Here is a 22,748-nt window from a genome sequence, read left to right as displayed (position 1 = left end):
TGCTTATTTATCTGACTTTTGTTCCCTTAAATATGCTCTTTTGATCTGACTTTTGACTCCTTACTTTCAACTGTTTCCTGTAAACTGCATTTTTCCCATGCTTTCCCTGCTAGTTTTTAGAGCCTTCAGCACCACTATCCCTCTTCCCGTCTTCTATTGACCCCACCCAGGCCCCTCCCATGAACCTGCTTAATGGAGGCTGTAGCGCTGCGAGCACCCCAAAGGCAAGGCTGTCTGCACCGGTCCATGCCTGGCCCGTACCCAGTGCTAGTACCTCTGGATCTCCACCCACTCGCAGCTACACCAGCGCTGAGATAACAGCCCGGAATAGAAGACCCAGCAGGAACATCTGCAGCCAAGCGCCCCTGCTCTCAGCGGTATGACCCTTTATTTTACTGGCAAAGCCTCTTCTCCTGCAACACAGATCGCTCACAGACAGGCCCCCCCACCACCTTTGAACCAGAAGAACTCCAATGCCTCCAACTCCCGATCAGTCCACAACCATACCACCGACATCTGGGACCCATCACTTCCCTCACCCCAGATGTCATCTTACTCACTGTGACCTGGCTCAAACCTGCATCAGCACCTGGCATTGCCACTGCCACACCCAACGGATACACCGGGGCTGCTTCAGCAAACACAGTGGTGGAATAGCCATCATCCACTGCACAGCCACCAACTATGACACCGACGCCATCATGGAACATCTCAACTTCTAACTCAACACAGACAGCAAGACCACCATCAAAGGCATCCTCGCATACAGACCACCAGGGCCACGCCGACGTTCTGCGAGGCCATGTCTAACGATATCACCCCTCGGGTCATCAACTACAAGAACTTCATCTTCCTTAGAGACCTCAGCTTCTCCATTGATGGCCCAAATCATGCCAACATGGCCAGCCTACTCAAGAGTATGGACAACCTCAGCCACACCAACTTGTCATCAATCCCACGTACATAGCCAGACACCCCTTGGACCCTATCTTCACAGACAGCAAACAATTTGGCACTGCCATGCCTCAAAAATCATTTGGCCTAACCACACAATCATCCACTTCCCCATCACAACCACCCCAACACCCTGAGCAACCAGATCAGCACTTCCCACAGGAGCTGGAATAAGGTAACCGGAAACCTATGTACGAACACTGTCAGAGACTCCCAAGGATGCCACTTTCAACCTCAAGGTGGCCATCAAAAACTTCAACTTATGGATCACCAAATGTGCCGACACAGTTGTCCCCCTGAAACCTACCAAGCCAGTCAGACCCACCAAAAACAATAGCTGGTTTAACCCGGAACTTAAATTCACCAAACGTAACTGCAAACGAACGGAAAGGATCTGCCACACAAGCAAAGACCAAAACTACCAAGCCACCTTCAAACTGGCTCTGAAAAGCCAACACCAACACCTGAAAGCCGCTAAAAAGGACACCCAGGCCGCCCACCTCGAAACCAGCTACAACCACAGCAAAGAACTCTTCAGCATCGTCAAACACTTCTACAATCCCTCAGCAACCAAGAACACCGTCTCCACCTTTCAAGATCTCTGCAAAACCCTAGCAGACTTCTTTCTCAGCAAATTCTCCACCATCTACGAATACTTCGACCTCCAACTGCCGATCACCCACATCCACTGCTTCCCCAACTTCAGTGACTCCCACTCAGACCCATGGGTTACAAGTTGGGACCAACTCACCATGCAGATCACCTCCACCATCATGAGCTACATCCATTCGAGCGTACCCACGGACCCCTGCCCCCACAACATGTTTAACCTAGGGAACAGCACCATAAGCAAAGAACTCACCAGTATCCTCAACAGTTCCATCACGTCAGACACGGAAGAGCTCAAGAACTACCTGCCCATCTTCCTGCTCCTTTACCTGCTTAAGTTCTGGAAGAAGCAATCAGCCGCCAATTTACGAACCACCTAGAGAACAATTATGTTATTTATTTTATTTATTTATTTATTTATTTATTTACGAACCACCTCCTGGACCCATCCCAATCCCAATCTGGGTTCCTCTCAAATCACTGCCCTAATTGCTGCCACTGACAATATCAGGTCTCCCCTAGACCAGGGATAAACTGCAGCCCTGATCCTCCTCGACCTCTCGGCAGCCTTCAACACTGTGTCCCAAAGGAATACATCTGCAGCATCCCCCAAGGGTTCTCACTAAACCCTAGATTGATGCACCTCACAAGGTCAGGCTGCAGCACACATACACACATAGAAAAAATAAATCACCATGAATGATTGTGTATGTGCAGGAAGGTATGCTGCACAATGCAGCACACAGGAGTTACAAATTGTCATTCTGGATTATTTATCTGCAGGAATGCACACCTTACTGCACATAAACAATCATTCCTCCCCAAACGCAGACACCCTTGCACTATGGTGCAAGCGTGCCTGTGCTGGTGCTAGGCAGCTACATTTAGTTTAGAGCTAGGGGAAACGTAGGGGTGCACTGCATTCTTGTGAATACTGCGCATCCTTGAGTTTTCAGAATAATGAAGCATGGCTTTAGCAACTTTTGCTTAACACCACTCTTTGTCATTCTGTTGAAAATATGCCCCTTAATTTTTTAAAGTTAGTAAATTATTTTTTATGTTATTTTATATATTATTTATTTTTTAAATGAATACAATATTTAAAAAAACATAATTTACAGTTACAATATTATTAGATACATTTGAATGCATATACCTAGGCAGAGTCAATACTTTGGCCATGATGTTTTTGTGTTCAATATTCCCATTCTGTACATTGTGGGGCATAGTTATGACAGCACAGCACAGCAAGCCCCAGATGGAAAGGCCAGGAATGCACTGCATTTATCCAGTGCAGGGTATTCCTGACTTTTACTCTGCTCTGGTGCCACTTTGGCAGGCTATCGCCAAGGCAGGCCCACTTGCACCATGGTGCAAGGGTGCCTGATTTACATGCAGGATTGTTTTTGTGCAAGAAGGGACATTTTCCAGGACTAAACCAATCCTGAGAGGTATATTCCTCTTTCTATGTATGCTACAGAATCCAGCACACATAGAAAGAAGTAGTAACAGGCAAAATAAAGATATTTTTCCCTGTTAAGCCTCACATGGGGAGGAGTTTCTCTTTGGTGAATTTCCTGATTTACAATGACTATTAAATCTGGGCATGCATCAAAAAACCATAGATTCGCATGGGAACACCCATGCAACACATATGAGTTGACTACTCAGGGCAGAGTAATGCAACAAAGCAATTTGTGGAGTCATTTCAAGCTCCCAAAGGCTTCAAAAATCTGACTTAATGTTCGTACCTCTCTTGCACCATGTTCTGTGGTGCAGGAGTGCCGCAAACCGGGTAATAAATATGGCCCTACGAATATTAAGATAGTTTGGTAGTGTTAGAACTGGCTATTTCTGATTGGCTAAGGCTGACGCCAAAGCTAGGCAGAAACCAACATTCTAGTCAGGGCAAGGGAGTCACACACCAAGATAACCCCTGCTCACCCCCTTGGTAGCTTGGCACGAGCAGACAGGCTTATCCCGGAGGCAATGTGTAAAGCATTTGCGCACACACACAACAGCAACAACATCCTAGGCACACCATAAAAGGAACTCCACACGAGGTTATATAAAAATAACTTCTGTATTGTCAAAACACATCAGATAGTAATCACACAATATTCATTGTGCCAATTGGCACGGGCAATATTCACAAGGGATTATTTACACCAGGACAGGGCCACGTGGGCCACTGACTGAATCAGCACTTAGTAGAACTAGAAATACTGTTAGAAATAGTACTTTTGAACATATAACAATCAGAAGTTTCACACATGATGCATAGAACATTCAGAGGTGTAGGAAAGACACATGATGTATAAACATACAATCAGCGGTGTAAGAACAAGGCACATGATGCATCAAAACACAATCAGAGGTGCAGCACAGGAAAACACTTGATGTATAAAAACATTCAGAGGTGTAGGTAAGACACATAATGCATAAAACACATTCAGAGGTGTCACAGGCATAATGGCATAGCACATTACGCATAACTCCCATTTGGGCCTAACCAGTAACAACTACAGTAGGCAATCTCTCACTAGTCTAAACACATTAGACTCTCCCCCTAAGGATAACTCACAGTTAGGGGAGTAACTCACATAGTGAAATAGACTCTCACTAGCATAAACCTACATAGGTAAAATAACCTCATAATCACATAGCGCATACATCTCCTTAGGCAATTACTATCATAAACATAGCAAAATTACATTGCGCAAAAATCACATTAGGGCCTTACGCCCTACCCAAATACCAGCCCCCTGGCCAACTGGCCATCCAACAAGGGTACTCAAAAAGCCCTGTGTCCAGAATGTCAGGGCGCTCTGCCAAAGCAGCGCCAGTCAGGGGTGCGCCACTGCCGCAAAACCTAAACGTTGCAGCTGCCCACTACTTGCTGGGCAGCTGAGAACAGTCACAAGGTCTAAATGTTGCAGCTGGCACTAAGTGCTGCGCATCTGTAGGATCTCTTCTGGGTTCTCTGAAAGAATACTGGGGCCCAAGAACCACCTGTGAGCCTCGCAGGCTCTACCATCCAAAACAACTGTGCCCCTGAGCCTCTCAGGGCTCTCCACAGATACGGCACTCAAGAGCCTCTCTGGGCTCGTAAAACAACTATGCCGCTGTGAGCCTCTCGGGCTCGTCACCAAAATGTCCCCTGCCGTTGGAGCCCCGCTCGGGGGACTCAGGGATCAATGGCCCCAACTCAGGAGAAACCTCGTGGTAGCTTCTCCGGCTCTCACCAACCAAATGCCCCCAGGTCTGCCACACAGAACATGATTTAACAAGAAAAAGGGGCGAGGGTCAAGTCAGTTTATACTCTAACACCCCAGACCCCCAAGAAACTCAAATATACGCACATAGGGGGTGTATAGAGTGGGTAACACATACAAAATATACAAACAGAGAGAGCCCCAATAAGGCAAATCACTCTATTTGAAAAAACTGCCCTCACTCACATACCAAGGTATGTGACATGCTTCATCATCGGGCATGCTTACAATACGCCCTGGTGTATCCCCACACAGGGCGGAGCATTAGGGAGGGGGAAAAATAATACATTTCGCTTAACACGACATATAGTCAGGACAAATGGACATAGACGACATGTAACACAAAAAAATTGGTGAAAGTCGTGCAGACACCAAGTGATCACAACCGAAAAGTGCGACGAAAAGTGCAGTATGAAGAGTGATTTAAAACTAATTAAAGGTGTCAACCAAAACACAACCTTTATTAAACTTTTCTTGACACCCCTACCAGGATTAAAATATGAAAAAGGATGGGAAAAGGCCTCAATGAGATAATTAGGAACCTCAGGGCTTCCCTCCTACCACTGCCAGAGTCAACATGTTTCGACCGCTCTGTGTGTGCCTGTAAGGTCACTCCGGTCTTCTTCAGGACCGTCACATTCAGTGCCACTCTGGGTTCCTCCATGCTTTGGATAATGGTACCCCAAGGGTGAGGTTGGTCTACTAGATCCGTACCTCTCCCGTATTGTGTGTGGAGATTGTCCCCTCAGATGCGGGAGAACATTCACTATAGCAATAAAAGAGAAGATAGAACAACCACCCTATTAGTATTTGCATATTCTTTCTATCATTCGCTTAATATCATATCTCTTTGGAACCCATTAGAACCCATCGTCTAATGTTGAGCCAGAAATCCCGATGACATGTAGTGCCTAGAATCCTGCTCATGCTTTACTTGTCGCTTGCCCATGTATGACCTGATATATGCAAGAAACATGTCCTTACAATTGTCCATGTCCTTACATACTGCGTAATCACTCGTACCTTGTACCTTGCCCCCCTCGATGTTCGAGTGACCATCATTGTACTACAACCTACATCTCTTACTATCTAGGTGTCCCCGCTCAAAGGTGGTGTATATAGCGCAGTTCACTTTATAGATATTACAAACTCGAACTGGTGTCCGGTAAGAAGGACGCCAAAGAACGCAATCTGAAATGAGACGAAATAAATGTGGGAGGAGATGTTACCTTCAATGCCTCCGCCTCCCGATGCACACCTCTGTTAGGAAATGCTAAAGCTGTATGTAGCATTATGGTGCCACACAGAAACCCACTCACCGGAGTTCTGCAGCAGCACTCCTCCGGTCTTGGGCACTTGTAATGCAGTGCTCTCCTTTGGGTGCGGGGCTCCCCCTCGGTCATGGGAGCCCCACAGCGGCAGGCACCATCCTCTTCTCCGGTCTCCCTAAGTGCTGGCCAATCGCAGCGCGGCCCTTCAGTCGAGCCTCCTGCCGTGGGCCAATCATCACGCAGCTTTCCAGGACGAGCCTCCCGCGGCCCGCCAATCACAGCGCGGCGCCTCGGTAAAGCTTCTCTATCGCGGCGATCATCAAAAACGGCTCGGGCCGCGTGGTGAAACAAAAGGGGCAAAATGAGGGGTGGGCACCCTGGAGAATCAAAATAAAAGTACTACTAAGCGCTAGGGGCAAAGTAAAGCGCTCTCAGCGCTATAAGTAAAAAATAAAGCGCTCTCAAGCGCTGGGGGAGAAATAAAGCGCTCAAAAGCGCTAGATGCCAAAATAAAGCAACAAAGTCCTTCAGGAGCCCAGGACCTCAGCAGTCCAGGACATAAGGTGGAGCACAGCAGCTCCCAGAGAAGGAAAGTCCATCAAGTGTCCAGGGGCTGGGCAGGGCCCAGGGAGGCAAGCCTTCCCCTGAGCCCATATTTAACAACAAGGGGTGGTGATGGACAGAGTTTCTGAATTAAGCAGAATACTCTCACCCAGTCAAGAGATCAGGGCTAGATCCAACACTGTTTTTTAGCTCACTGCACCATCCCAGTTCAGAACCTGGCTATATGCAAATTAGTCTGTTCCTGTCCCAGTGCATGATGGGAACAGGGCAAACCAAACTACCAAGCCAATTCTTACACTGGGAAGGAAACAAGCTTCCGGGGACCGGCTTCTGGCATTTCAGCCGTCGTCGGCCCGGCTTGCTTGAATCCTGATGGTGCAATGAGCAAGGGACTCACATCTGAGTATACCCTTCCACGCTTAGGGTGGACAAAATATTTAACAGCAAGGGGTGGTGATGGACAGAGTTTCTGAATTAAGCAGAATACTCTCACCCAGTCAAGAGATCAGGGCTAGATCCAACACCGTTTTTTAGCTCACTGCACCATCCCAGTTCAGAACCTGGCTATATGCAAATTAGTCTGTTCCTGTCCCAGTGCATGATGGGAACAGGGCAAACCAAACTACCAAGCCAATTCTTACACTGGGAAGGAAACAAGCTTCCGGGGACCGGTTTCTGGCATTTCAGCCGTCGTCGGCCCGGCTTGCTTGAATCCTGATGGTGCAATGAGCAAGAGACTCACATCTGAGTATACCCTTCCACGCTTAGGGTGGACAAAATATTTAACAACAAGGGGTGGTGATGGACAGAGTTTCTGAATTAAGCAGAATACTCTCACCCAGTCAAGAGATCAGGGCTAGATCCAACACCGTTTTTTAGCTCACTGCACCATCCCAGTTCAGAACCTGGCTATATGCAAATTAGTCTGTTCCTGTCCCAGTGCATGATGGGAACAGGGCAAACCAAACTACCAAGCCAATTCTTACACTGGGAAGGAAACAAGCTTCCGGGGACCGGTTTCTGGCATTTCAGCCGTCGTCGGCCCGGCTTGCTTGAATCCTGATGGTGCAATGAGCAAGGGACTCACATATGAGTATACCCTTCCACGCTTAGGGTGGACAAAATATTTAACAACAAGGGGTGGTGATGGACAGAGTTTTTGAATTAAGCAGAATACTCTCACCCAGTCAAGAGATCAGGGCTAGATCCAACACCGTTTTTTAGCTCACTGCACCATCCCAGTTCAGAACCTGGCTATATGCAAATTAGTCTGTTCCTGTCCCAGTGCATGATGGGAACAGGGCAAACCAAACTACCAAGCCAATTCTTACACTGGGAAGGAAACAAGCTTCCGGGGACCGGTTTCTGGCATTTCAGCCATCGTCGGCCCGGCTGCTTGAATCCTGATGGTGCAATGAGCAAGGGACTCACATCTGAGTATACCCTTCCACGCTTAGGGTGGACAAAATATTTAACAACAAGGGGTGGTGATGGACAGAGTTTCTGAATTAAGCAGAATACTCTCACCCAGTCAAGAGATCAGGGCTAGATCCAACACCGTTTTTTAGCTCACTGCACCATCCCAGTTCAGAACCTGGCTATATGCAAATTAGTCTGTTCCTGTCCCAGTGCATGATGGGAACAGGGCAAACCAAACTACCAAGCCAATTCTTACACTGGGAAGGAAACAAGCTTCCGGGGACCGGTTTCTGGCATTTCAGCCGTCGTCGGCCCGGCTTGCTTGAATCCTGATGGTGCAATGAGCAAGGGACTCACATCTGAGTATACCCTTCCACGCTTAGGGTGGACAAAATATTTAACAACAAGGGGTGGTGATGGACAGAGTTTCTGAATTAAGCAGAATACTCTCACCCAGTCAAGAGATCAGGGCTAGATCCAACACCGTTTTTTAGCTCACTGCACCATCCCAGTTCAGAACCTGGCTATATGCAAATTAGTCTGTTCCTGTCCCAGTGCATGATGGGAACAGGGCAAACCAAACTACCAAGCCAATTCTTACACTGGGAAGGAAACAAGCTTCCGGGGACCGTTTTCTGGCATTTCAGCCGTCGTCGGCCCGGCTTGCTTGAATCCTTCCACGCTTAGGGTGGACAAAATATTTAACAACAAGGGGTGGTGATGGACAGAGTTTCTGAATTAAGCAGAATATTCCTCTGAGCCCAAGCAGCAGCACGCCCCTGGCAGGATTCAAGTCAGAAACAAGAACATTTTGTAAGGGGACACAGCCCCTTTTTATACAGAGAAATCCTTTGTCTAGCAGGGTGCAGGCAGTGTGAGAACCAGCTACAACTGGTTATAGGGAACTCCTTTCACAGGCCAGGCTAGGGACATCAGACGCACCACAGGGGGTGGAGCCATCATTGTGTGTGGAAAGCTCAGCCCTATTCAGGCCCAGGTGCACCCCTCCCCTCACATCAGCATGCTAATCACTCCATTCACCACCGGGGCAGACCCAGCCAGACTCTTGGAGCCAGGCTCACTAGCCAATCCCACGCCAGACACAATTTACACAAATATGCCAACTTCTAAAAGTGGCACTTCTACACAAGACACAATCATGCCGTATATATCATTGCGCAGCATTTAATCTCATGATTTCGCACATACCAAACTCGACCCTGCACTCCCCACACATCAGGAACTACCATGGGCATATATATTCCCCATTCATTCCTGTGAGAGGGCAGGTCACTCACCACACATACAGAGAGCTCACGCACTTTACACTGTACCACAGTGAAAAAGTGCGCAGAGGCCTAAAATCACCAACACCAGGTCACTGAAACAGGCTAGGAAAAAGCAAAAAGTCTCGGTGTGAACCTGCCAAAAGGGCCGGGTCCAACACAACCCCCTTCCAGCCAAAACGCAGGGTAGACCAATCACTCCACTGATGGGCTTCCCTGCTTTGGGCGACAAAACACGGACACGGGCCAGCACGGCAGGGACACCCTCCGGTTTTTCGCCACTCTGAACCCACATGTATTTCTCTCAACAAGAGCTCTCTGGCACAACTAGGATACCCCACTGGTACTCTCTAGTCATCCACGGCCAGGAGCCGGCACTAGGCCCTCCAAATGTCACAGGTCCTGTCCAATCCACAGAGTGGGGGGCAGTAACCCCTGGCACACAATAGTCATTCTCCACTCTCCCTCTCAGTGTAGCTACATTTACAACTGATCCTTCAACCTAGGGACCATACCATCAGGCTGACCAGAGGCCACGTGCAAGAATGCCCCACCCTACCTCTACCTCTGGGGTTCCGCACCCTCCCAGGGAAGTACCCACTGGAACACATCTCTCCCACCAGATCAGGATCTCTTTCCATCACTGGCCTACCACCTGGGATCTGGAAACAATTTCACATCGGAGGTACAAAGCACACAGCACAGTCCCTCCTCAAGCAGGTAGGGGGACACAGCACACAGCAAAGTCCCCTTCCCTCTACCTTAGTGGAAACAACACACTGCAGGTGAGCCCCAGATCACACAGCAAGGGCAGCCCCCTCAGTCTCTTCAGCTGATCTACTTTGGCAGAGATTCCTTCTTGACCTGGAAGTTTCCTAATCTCCCAAGCTAAGATCTAAACCCTCAGGTTGCACCGGGTTCAGAAGTACACCAACCCTCTGCACCCCCTTCCAGAGTTCTGCATCCTCCCACCTTGGAGCGGTACCCCTAGAAGCCAAAACCGGTCAGGACACTGAGTACAGATGCCCTTTCCTCCAGGTCAGGCTGAACCTGAACCTGGCCTCCCCCTCCTCGGGGAACGACCTCCAGAGGCCCCAAAAATGGGCAAGCACTCTAGACGGTCAAATGTCCAGCGAAACAGGACTTCTGCACCCTCCACTTAGGAGTGGTACTGCCCAACACCAGGACCACCGGAGTTCTGGTTACAGACACTCCCCGTCCTCTAGACACAGGAACATCCTCCTCAAATGACATGTAAGTACAGTCTAGGCCCCTGACCTGGCGCTCCCTTAGGGAACCCTCCAGGCCCTGAGACAGGGTTTCGGGCCAACGTGGGACACACCGTCCCACACTCACTCCGCCTCCACTGAGACAGGACGTGAGCCCCTACACCCCTATCATCCCACTGGGACCTAGCTGGGCTACACATGAACCTCTTCCTCTACACAGGATCATCAGATACACAAGCCACTACTATTATATTCTCTCCCTAATGCCTCTGCAAGACATCTAGCACACCGCCAGATGTCCACCTTCTTACCCAGGTTTTTTTGTGTAATAAAAGGAGCTTGCACAGGAGGTGTACCTCTGGTGGTGTGCAGGAGGTCCTGCAGGGACCTCCTGCACACTACCAGAGGTACACCTTCTGTGCAAGCTCCTTTTATTACACAAAAAAACCTCACACCAACTCCTCCAGTTCAACACACCACTCATCCACACACTCCCCCTCCAGACTGGTGAGACAGTTCCTCACTACCCCTGACTCTCAACCTGTACCCCTCTTACTGAGCACCAGGCACCATACTCTGGGAACTGGGAATGGTACTTCACTCACTGGACACATTTTAGCTGCCACCACTGGAGCCTACCATACTGGGTAATCCAGACACACACACTAAACTCAGGGGATAACCACCCTCCAGAGCAAGCCATTTCTCTTCCATCTACCCACACAGGGACAGGAATAGGGATTGGGTACTGGACCCAGCAAGGGATTCCTTATCTATGGAACCTCCCCCTCTACTGGCGTCCCGCCTTGTCATTTTCTCTCATCTGCCACTAAAGATAAAGGGCAGGAAACACCATCTGAAAATGACACTCTTGAGGAAAAAATCATAAACAATAATCCCAAACATGTGACTATCTAGAAAATGCAGAGTTTTGTAATGTAGCCAGCTGTCGCTGTGGTACTGCGCAAACACAAGTCCTAATCCTCAAAGCTGTCCAACAATGTTAGAACTGGTTGGCTAAGGCTGACCCCAAAGCTAGGCAGAAACCACCATTCTAGTCAGGGCAAGGGAGTCACACGCCAAGATAACCCCTGCTCACCCCCTTGGTAGCTTGGCACGAGCAGACAGGCTTATCCCGGAGGCAATGTCTAAAGCATTTGCACACGCACACAACAGCAACAACATCCTAGGCACACCACAAAAGGAACTTCACACGAGGTTATATAAAAATAACTTCTGTCTTGTCAAAACACATCAGATAGTAATCACACAATATACATTGTGCCAATTGGCACGGGCAATATTCACAAGGGATTATTTACACCAGGACAGGGCCACGTGGGCCACTGTCAGAATCAGCACTTAGTAGAACTAGAAATACTGTTAGAAATAGTACTTTTGAACATATAACAATCAGAAGTTTCACACATGATGCATAGAACATTCAGAGGTGTAGGAAAGACACATGATATATAAACATCCATTCAGCGGTGTAAGAACAAGGCACATGACGCATCAAAACACATTCAGAGGTGCAGCACAGGAAAACACATGATGCATAAAAACATTCAGAGGTGTAGGTAAGACACATAATGCATAAAACACATTCAGAGGTGTCACAAGCATAATGGCATAGCACATTACGCATAACTCACATTTGGGCCTAACCAGTAAAAACTACAGTAGGCAATCTCTCACTAGTCTAAACACATTAGACTCTCCCACTAAGCATAACTCACATTTAGGGGCGTAACTCACATAGTGAAATAGACTCTCACTAGCATAAACCTACATAGGTAAAATAACCTCATAATCACATAGCGCAAACATCATCTTAGGCAATTACTATCATAAACATAGCAAAATTACATTGCGCAAAAATCACATTAGGGACTTACGCCCTACCCACATACCAGCCCCCTGGCCAACTGGCCACCCAACAAGGGGACTCAAAAAGCCCTGTGCCCAGAATGTCAGGGCGTGCTGCCAAAGCAGTACCAGTCAGGGGTGCGCCACCAGCGCAAAACCTAAATGTTGCAGCTGTCCACTACTTGCTTGGAAGCTGAGAACAGTCACAAGGCCTAAACGTTGCAGCTGGCACTAAGTGCTGTGCAGCTGTAGGATCTCTTCAGCGTTCTCTGAAAGAATACTGGGGCTCAAGAACCACCTGTGAGCCTCACAGGCTCTACCATCCAAAACAACTGTGCCCCTGAGCCTCTCAAGGCTCTCCACAGATGCGGCACTCAAGAGCCTCTCTGGGCTCGTAAAACAACTATGCCGCTGTGAGCCTCTCGTGGCTCGTCACCAATGGGACCCTCAAGAGCCTCTCTGGACTCTTAACACCAATGGGCCGGTCTGAGCCTCTTGGGGCTCTCCACAGATGCGGCACTCAAGAGCCTCTCTGGGCTCGTAAAACAACTATGCCGCTGTGAGCCTCTCGGAGCTCGTAACCTAAATGTCCCCTCTCATTGGAGCCCCGCTCGTGGGACTCAGGCATCAATGGCTCCAACTCAGGAGAAACCTCATGGGAGCTTCTCCGGCTCTCACCATCCAAATGCCCCCAGGTCTGCCACACGGAGCCCCACTCACCGGAGTTCTGCAGCAGCACTCCTCCGGTCTCGGGCACTTGTAGCGCGGGGCTCTCCTCTGCGTGCGGGGCTTCCCCTCGGTCATGGGAGCCCCACAGCGGCAGGCACCATCCTCTTCTCCGGTCTCCCTGAGCGCTGGCAAATCGCAGCGCGGCCCTTCAGTCGTGCCTCCTGCCGCGGGCCAATCATCGTGAAGATTTCCAGGACGAGCCTCCCGCGGCCCGCCAATCACAGCGCGGCGCCTCGGGAAACTTCTCTCCGGCGGCCATCATCAAAAACGGCTCGGGCCACGGCGGTGAAACAAAGGGGGCAAAATGAGGGGTGGGCACCCTCGAGAATCAAAATAAAAGCGCTACTAAGCGCTTGGGGGCAAAGTAAAGCGCTCTCAGCGCTATAAGTAAAAAATAAAGCGCTCTCAAGCGCTGGGGGAGAAATAAAGCGCTCCAAAGCGCTAGATGCCAAAATAAAGCAACAAAGTCCTTCAGGAGTCCAGGACCTCAGCAGTCCAGGACATAAGGTGGAGCACAGCAGCTCCCAGAGAAGGAAAGTCCATCAGGTGTCCAGGGGCTGGGCAGGGACCAGGGAGGCAAGCCTTCCCCTGAGCCCAAGCAGCAGCACGCCCCTGGCAGGATTCAAGTCAAAAACAAGAACATTTTGTAAGGGGACACAGCCCCTTTTTATACAGAGAAATCCTTTGTCTAGCAGGGTGCAGGCAGTGTGAGAACCAGCTACAACTGGTTATAGGGAACTCCTTTCACAGGCCAGGCTAGGGACATCAGATGCACCACAGGGGGTGGAGCCAGCATTGTGTGGGGAAAGCCCAGCCCTATTCAGGCCCAGGTGCACCCCTCCCCTCACATCAGCATGCTAATCACTCCATTCACCACCGGGGCAGACCCACCCAGACTCTTGGAGCCAGGCTCACTAGCCAATCACACGCCAGACACAATTTACACAAATATGCCAACTTCTAAAAGTGGCACTTCTACACTAGACACAATCATGCCGCATATATCATTGCGCAGCATTCAATCCCACAAGGACGCACATACCAAACTCGTCCCTGCACTCCCCACACATCAGGAACTACCATGGGCATACATATTCCCCATTCATTCCTATGGGAGGGCAGGTCACTCACCACACATACAGAGTGCTCACGCACTTTACACTGTACCACAGTGAAAAGGTGCGCAGAGGCCTAAAATCACCAACACCAGGTCACAGAAACAGGCTAGGAAAATGCAAAAAGTCTTGGGGTGAACCTGCCAAAAGGGCCGGGTCCAACAGGTAGTTTGCTAGTTTTCACCATGAAATATGTTATGCCACAATATTTCTGCTCCTACACAGGTTAGTGCTTAAAAGAACCATACCCAAATGAGTTCCATCCAGCAAACAGGTTTAGTGCAACAGTGGAGAAACAGACCTGCAGCGGTAATCACCGGCACCCCCACAGAATTTCGATGCATCTGTCATTGAATCTATAGAGCAGGCTTCAAATGCCTTACTCTATGATCATTATCGAACAAGAGCAAAATCAATCGCAACATTTCACCCATTTAATTGGGGTGGAGGATGTGACCTCACATGACTGGGGTGGTGGATGTGACCTCACATGACTGGGGTGGAGGATGTGACCTCACATGACTGGGGTGGTGGATGTGACCTCACATGACTGAGGTGGAGGATATTACCTCACATGCTTTGGGGATACCTATTGATATGACAGTAGTCATTAGCCCTGATGAAATAACATAAGCAGATAACAAGAACAACTGGGTCCCCGCTCTTGTGGGCGCTGAGGCCCAGGTGATGGGTCAGTGATGTGAGAGCGCCTCAGGAGCTTGAGAACTACAAAAGAAACTATGGACGTTGTCACCGGGACCACTGGCGAACACTTACTGACATCCATATACATATAAAGCAGATAAATATATAAATAGGAGTTATTATGAATATAGGAAAGATCAAAAATATTCATCATTTCAAATGCTCTATAAAGAAGTCCAGTCTCACCTGTCAGCTTCTCTGTCTCTGCTCTCACACTGCCTCACTTCCTACTGTCTTCTGCACCTGCGTCAGAGAGAGCAAAAACACTCCCAGGTCATAAAAACACAAGCCAAGTGAACCTTCATCATTGTAGTTATAAGTCAGCGAAAGATAAGACTGAACAGCAATAGAAATACCATGAGTTCTATCCCATATCACAGAGATGAACTGAGGCTGGAGGGCTGACGTCATGACGTAGCTGTTCAAAGAACGTGTCTCGCTTGTTCTGGCATATCCGCATGATCCCAACAAAAGGAGAGGGGGCCTTTCGTACCAAAGGGGTACGGCACCAATAAGACAAAGAGTCAAAAAGTCACAAAGTAATGCCCCTTTTGGGTAACTAAACAGTTCAGCGATCACGCATTCAAACCAAGGATCAACCAATATCATCAAAACAAAAATAAAAATATAATTATAATATAAATATATATATATATGTATATATATTCACTGAAAAAAACATAGGTTTCACATTCAATATAGTTAGGAATTAGCATTTAAAACACCTTTGAAAATCACTGAAAAAACCATAGGTTTCACACAAGTTATAGTTTGCTGAACATTTTACTCATACAAAACAATTGAAATTCCCACGTTATAGTTAGTTTGACTCACTATAACTCGCGTGCCTGCAATCCACTGCTGATGATGTCACATATTACTTCATTCATGACATGGTCAGTGACATGACTGATGACATCACTGATGATATCTCAAGTGACATCACTGATGACAGCACTGATGACATCTCAAATGACATCACTGTGACTGTGATCAAGGGCATCCCGCCCGAAACGCGTCAGTTTTCTTTCTCTGTTAAGCGTTGCTTAATAAAACTCTTGCCTGAATACTGGATTCGTGGAGTTGCCTGCTTTCCTGGGGATCCGGGACGGCAGTCTTGCTTCTTGTTTTCGAGATATATATATATATATATATATATATATATATATATATATAAATATATTCAAGATAAGATATCCGTTCCACTTTTGCATAGAAATCATCCGGCACTCGCACGCAGGTATCGTCAGTTTCAGGCTTGTTTTATTTGAATTACATCAACGCGTTTCGGGAGTCAAGCTCCCTTGATCACGATGTTTGTATCGCCCTTCAACACTTCTATTAGTACACAAGCAAGGCAGTGAACAGTGTAAAAGGACAAATAAAATCTGATCCAGTCATCTACTAATCTGGTGGCCATTTTAACACTTGCAAGTACATGGAACCTGAGTACAGCAACAATTCAAGAATACTAAATGTTTAGCGCAAACGCCAATACAAAAGTAAGACATCTAAAAATCCCATTGTTGCGCTTTGCATAGTTTCAAAACAGTGGATAAAAACATTATTTAGATAACATGCAAGTGCACGAGCAACTTCTTTTTAAATCGTCTGCACGATTTCAGGTTTCACTATTATCTGGGCAAGTGCCTCTAAACGACTGAAACCTTAAAAGAATCTTCATAGGATTATTTTCAATTTCCTGTCTCATGCTGTACAATCCTTGTTCCTAATTGATTGCTTTCATTTGACCTTAGACAACTGGTTCAATAACTTATCTTAGTTCATCACGTGGCTATACCATACTATTCTAACTGGAAAGGGAAAACATTTCCTAGTAATGCTATTTCAATCAAAATAACCTTATTATTTCATCATAAAGTGCAAGTGCTTATTTGTAAACAATAATACTCTCTTACTGTAAACAACTACTCTATAGAATGCACATAATTCTAAAAAGAGAATAAAGTGCCAGTGCTTGAATATGTTACATTTTTAAAAAGGGCTAATGCTTAGACTCCAACAGTAGTACTTCGTACTATTCATGTAAACAATCCACTCCTATTGCACTTAAAAAAAAATTCTAAAGTGTCAGTGCATAAAATAGTTAAAAAAGCATTACTCATTTCATTCCATTTTTTCCAATGCCACTTCAATTTTACACAACATACTATGTATTAAAAGAAGGAAAGCAGAAATATCCATTAAAAAATTAACTTTTTGTCACTTAAAAGTATTAACAAATCATAATTTCAATATGCAGTTTCGGTATGCTCGAGGTTGTTCTATCATTTCATTATGTATACAAGTAATCAGGTTAAACATGTATAAAGATCCTCATCTACATTCAAACCCTGTGGTTCTTTGCAATTGAACTCTAAAATGAAATAGGTCTCCAATTTTCTGAGTTCACCTTTTCTGTCACCCCCTCTCTTTTTCTTTGGGACCTCTGCAATACAAGAATACTGGAGGCCTGCGGGGTTACTTTGGTGATGTAATTCAAAGTTCCGCGCTACAGGGTAGGATCTATCCTGATTGACAATTGCACGTCTGTGCTGAAGGAATGGTAGAATAGTGCTACCAATGTAAATCTTAGGACATGGGCATTGTAGTAAATATACTATATATTCACTCTTACAAGTGATGGCACTCCTGATTTTTATTGTCTTATTAAAAGAGGTTTTAAAATCTGTGTGATTCATTCCATGTTGGCAAGCTTTGCACTTAAAACATCTTTTAAAACCAGGTTTAGGTTTCAGCCAGTCGGTGTTACTTCTCTTTTTATCTACGAACTCACTTTTAACAACTAGATCTTTTAAGGATTTAGATTTTCTATACGTTATTTCGGGATTCTTTTTCGCCTTTGGACCTAACACTGGATCATTTCTTATTAGATACCAGTGTTTTCTAAGAATTGATCTTATTTCTTTATGCTTGGTATTAAAGGTCGTTATGAATCTCAAAGTACCTTGATCTTTCTGCATTTTATCTAAATGTTTCAGTTTCTGGGTTCTAGATGGTTCAAAAAGTATATTCTGTCTAATCAGCCTTCTAGCCTTGTTAGATGCACCTTTGAGGACCGTTTCCTTGTACCTTCTTTGAATAAACCTTTGGGTCATTTCAGTCTCTATTACATCATATTGCTCATCACTGCTGCAAGTGCGTCTCGCTTAATAATATTCCCCAAACGGAATACTTCTTATAAGAGCTGTTGGATGGGCGCTCTCAGCATTCAGGATTGAGTTCCCAGCAGTTGTCTTACGGAACACAGGAGTTTCCAATTTATTATTTAGGGGAGTGATCCTGATATCGAGGAAATCTAATGTCGTTTTACTTGAATTCCCCACGAATTCCAGGTTTAGAGAATTCTGGTTCAACTCCTCAATAAAAAAAATTGATGTCTCCATGCCCTGCCACAGCACGAAGACATCGTCGATATACCTGACCCATAATAGGATGTGTTCCATCCAGTCATCAAGGGGACCCCCTGAGCACCTGTTCCTCCCAGTAGCCGAGATGTAAATTGGCGTAACTGGGGGCAAAACAGGTGCCCATCGCGGTCCCCCGCTCCTTGAGGTAAAGATCGCTTCCAAAGAGAAAAATATTTTTAGTTAGACACCACTCCATAATTTCAAGGATCATTCTATTCTGTGAAGCAAGGCGTACCGGTCTCCTGTTTAAGTAATACTCACATGCTCTAAGACCATCCACATGTCTTATACTTGTGTACAAGGTTGAAATGTCTAATGTTAAAAGAACCATAGTTTCAGGATCCCAACATATATCAATAATACATTTCAAAAAATCAGTTGAATCCTTCAAATAAGAGGGGAAAGTTCTGGCAATAGGGTTCAAGAAATAGTCTATATAACGCGATGCGTTCTCAAACAGGCTTCCACAAGATGAAATAATGGGCCTCCCTGGTGGACTAGTGGAGTTTTTGTGTATTTTTGGTAACATATAGAAGGCTGGAACCACAGGATTGTCTTGTTTGATGAATTTATGCTCATCCCAGCTAAGCAATCCATTTTCTTTCCAGTGGTCCAGTCTTCTATGGAATTCCACAGTCACATTCTCATATTCCTTGGGGCTTATTTTCTTATAGCAACTATAGTCCTGCAATTGACTCAGTGCCTCTTTCTTATATTGCTCTTTCCCCCAGAGAACCACGTTACCTCCTTTGTCTGACGGTTTCACTAGGAGTCCATCTTCCATCTGTAATTTCTTAACTGTCTTGTGAAAAAGTGCCTTTTTTGGATTCATATTATATTTCCTTTGATTTTCCTGAAAATATTTTTTTTTAAATCTCTTGTTATATTCTTCCCAAACATATCTACATTGTCTTTCATAGTCTGCGGAAGAAATTTTGAGGTAGCTCTAAACGGTATGTGATCGCTTGCTTGTAAATCATTCTCTTGCTCTATATTGTCATTCTTCTCCAAATGAGAGGTATCATCCATTAGTGCTATCATGTACGTTAAAGCTGGTAAATCATTGACACTGAGGAAGGTCAAAGGGGTATCCGACACAGTTTCAACTTACGACTCCTGGATGTTTTTTTTTCCAGCATGTAGTTTTGTCAATTTTAGTTTTCTAATATACCGATAAAGGTCCATCCTACTGTTTGGATAATTAAATTCATTCGTATCACAGTAGGAAAGACCTAATATCAAAATTGTCTCATCCTCTTGAGTCAGCGTAACAGAGCTCAAATTGATGATTGTAGTGTCCTTCTCGATTGTTTTCCATATTTCTTGGTGTTCGAGCGCAAGGATCTTTTTGTTTGCCAACCTTGTGCTCCTCCTGTACCCCTCGCCACCTCTTCTTTGTCTTCTTTTCCTCGGCCCCTTTCCCATCCTCTTCCCTTTCCCGTGCGATGGTCGGACTGTTGCTCCATGATCATAAAACGGAATTAGTCAGTGACGGGTAGTCGTACATCATTTGGTCCTTTTCGGCTTCCAATCATCAGATTCTTGTTCGGAACCCGTTTCTGAGCTCGCGTCACTTTGTATCGGTGTTTGTTGGACTATTTGTCCACTAAAGATTTTCTGGCGTCTGACCATATCAAACTTTTTGGCAAATGTATATATACGCCCTGATTCATAATCAATCCGATCTCTTATGAATTTCGTAGACTTTCTGTCCTTAATGCTTTTCTCATATTTCTCTAACTTGGTCTTTAAATCAGATTTGAATTTATCGATTCTGGTTTTATCATCATGTTTATCTAGTGTCTCATTGAGTTCTTTCAATTTTTCAATCACTTCCAGTCGTTCCTTTTCAGCATTCTTGAGGAGTATTTGCATCATATTCTTTGAACTGCCTGCGCTGTTCTCAGCCCACTCCTCAAGCATTTCAATGTCAGGATTTTCTGTGGAGGGGGAGATCATAATTCTAAGTCCTCGTGGGATTCGGCCTATTTCTAAGTAACGGCGTAATGATGCTACCTCCCACCAACATGAAATTTCTCTCTTTTTATATTTTTCGTAATTTTGTAAATGATTATTTAAATCCGGATTTGCATATAAATATATATATATACAGTACCAACTAATTTTTTCTATGGAACATCATCAACACACAAAACATAGCGGGAGAATGCATTCGAAAACTAATAATGTCATTAAAGGGACACCAATTTGTAACAAATCATCTGTCAAACCGAAGTGTTTTTGGACTTGATTCTCTAGTTCTAATAATTTTCCAAAGATCTAGTGTGCCAAACTGTATAGCATCAATGCGTTTTGGTGGGTTCTTTGATTGAACAACCACCTTTCTCAGGAAAAATGATATGTCCATCACAGGAAATAGCATCACTGACGTGGGGACTGGGGAGAGTTTGTTGGTGCTTGGCAGGGAGTAACAAGTGTTCCTGATGATTCTGATGGTACTGTTTCCTGACGATTGGCACAGAGAGGGTACCTGGTCATCCCCAGGCATTCTTTGTACCTCACCTGCAATGGGGATTCTGATATAGGGGTCTCACTCATGCAATGATGTATGGGTCTACCCTAACCAACTACTCAGTACTCCCTTTCCCCACAAGGGCAGTGTATTCCACTTCTTGGGTTATGATGTAGCAAATTTACTTCACAATAAGCAAGGTGGGAACAACCACTGCAACCATTAATATTACACAATACACAATATAGCAAAATACACAGCAAACCTGAACAAAAATGTGCACATATCCTATTTGCATCCTCCTTTGGGGGCAGCATAGTATAGAAAGACCAGATGGCAGGAAGTTACTGATGGTGTCTATGGTTGCCAACTTCAGAATAGCCTGCACTGACTGGTTTAGCTTTTTTACTGACTTGTTAATAGTCTCAGGGTTAGCAGTGTTGGGCCTCACTCATGAGGGATATCCATGAACCACAGTAACTGGGTGCCCTTGAGCAAATGGAGCAGTTTCATAAACATAGATTTCAGACTTTCATGGACTCCTCATCTCCCCTCTGCGATCATGTTATTCCCTCCAACATGAATGTATAGACCAGGGGTACTCATAGTACGGCCCGCGGGCCGCTGGCGGCCCGCCTGGCCTTAATTGGCGGCCCGAGGACCCTGTTGCCGTGCATGTCCTTCATGGATAAAATTTAAAGTTGAACAGAGAAGATGGCCGCAGGCGCATACGTTGTGAATACGTATTGAATACGTATTCACAACGTTTGCTCCTGCGGCCATCTTCTTTGCATATGGTTGTCTTTGATTTGACTGCGCCCCTGTGACGTCACCCCCGGCACCCGGCGCGAAGCACAGACCCTTTAAAAGTCAGCTGTAACTAGCGCTGTTACAGCTGACTTTTAAAGGGCCTGTTAAGGAGCTTCCTGTGTCCGCGGTGTCGACGTCCCTCTCTGCAGCAGCCCCGGAGAATCTTCCTCGCGTTGCAGCAGCCCCGGAGAATCGTCACCTTCATCGCGTTCCAGAAGAATCTTCACTGAAGTCCTCGCTGCCCCCAGCCACGGAAAATCTTCACTGCAGTCGTCTTCAGCCTTGATAGTTTAACTGCAGGTAAGTGAACCGTGGTCATATTTCACTTTTTGCTTTTCTTATGTATGGTTGGCTAAATATCGGAAGCGTTAACTTTAAGTGCTGTACACAAATGTCATCCGATCCCTGCCTCCTGCGCTCCCCTGCTCGGCCGCATTCTTCTCAGTCAGCCCCTCGCTTCCAGCCTCGGACACAAGCATTTTAATTAATTACATATCGAGCATGCACGCGAGGCATCGGGCCTGGAGGCAGCCCGACTCCCGAACAACTAACTAGGCCGGTTCCTGACATAGGGTGTCGGAGCTCTGTCTCCTACTCTCTGCTCCTCGTCACTCTTAGCACTCTGATTTTTTCTTTCTTTCTCCCCTCCCCCTCTATATATTTTCTTCTTGCCCTCCTTTCTCATCTTGTCTTCTGGCACTTCTGCATCCATTTTTCTTGTCCATCTGTTCTTTTTTATGTCACCCTTCCTTCTCTTTGTGTGTTTCACCTCACTCCTGTTTTCCGTCCCCTCGACTGTCTTTCTCTCCCTGCCTGTCATTTCTCCTCACTCTCCCTTTCTCAAATTATCTCTGATGTGGAGACGGGGCTCCCCCTGCCAAAGTACGGCAAACATGCAGCTGCTCTCCTGAGACTAGGGGGGCATTACCTGGCCTGTAGAGTCACACAGGCTGATGTAGAGTTTCATCTCCCTACTCTTGCTGTGTCTGACCTAACGCCATCACTACAG

At 46.2% G+C, this 22,748-nt stretch overlaps 1 protein-coding gene across 3 annotated transcripts in view; it reads right to left on the bottom strand.

Moving 5' to 3' along the window:
- Positions 1-22,748, bottom strand: part of LOC147740917 (membrane-spanning 4-domains subfamily A member 8-like) — a 244,366-nt gene that overhangs the window by 163,460 nt on the left and 58,158 nt on the right. For 2 of the 3 annotated variants that reach the window (XM_086952198.1, XM_086952199.1), the window contains one exon: positions 15,212-15,268. The exons of the other annotated variant lie outside the window; for it this stretch is intronic. The gene's annotated coding sequence lies outside the window, so the exon portion shown is untranslated. The remainder of the gene's footprint in view (positions 1-15,211; positions 15,269-22,748) is intronic. 3 annotated transcript variants of the gene reach the window in all.

This window comes from Lissotriton vulgaris, chromosome 1_1, assembly GCF_964263255.1.
Source record: "Lissotriton vulgaris chromosome 1_1, aLisVul1.2, whole genome shotgun sequence".
Taxonomy (NCBI): domain Eukaryota; kingdom Metazoa; phylum Chordata; class Amphibia; order Caudata; family Salamandridae; genus Lissotriton; species Lissotriton vulgaris.
This window is presented reverse-complemented; position numbering and strand designations above follow the sequence as displayed.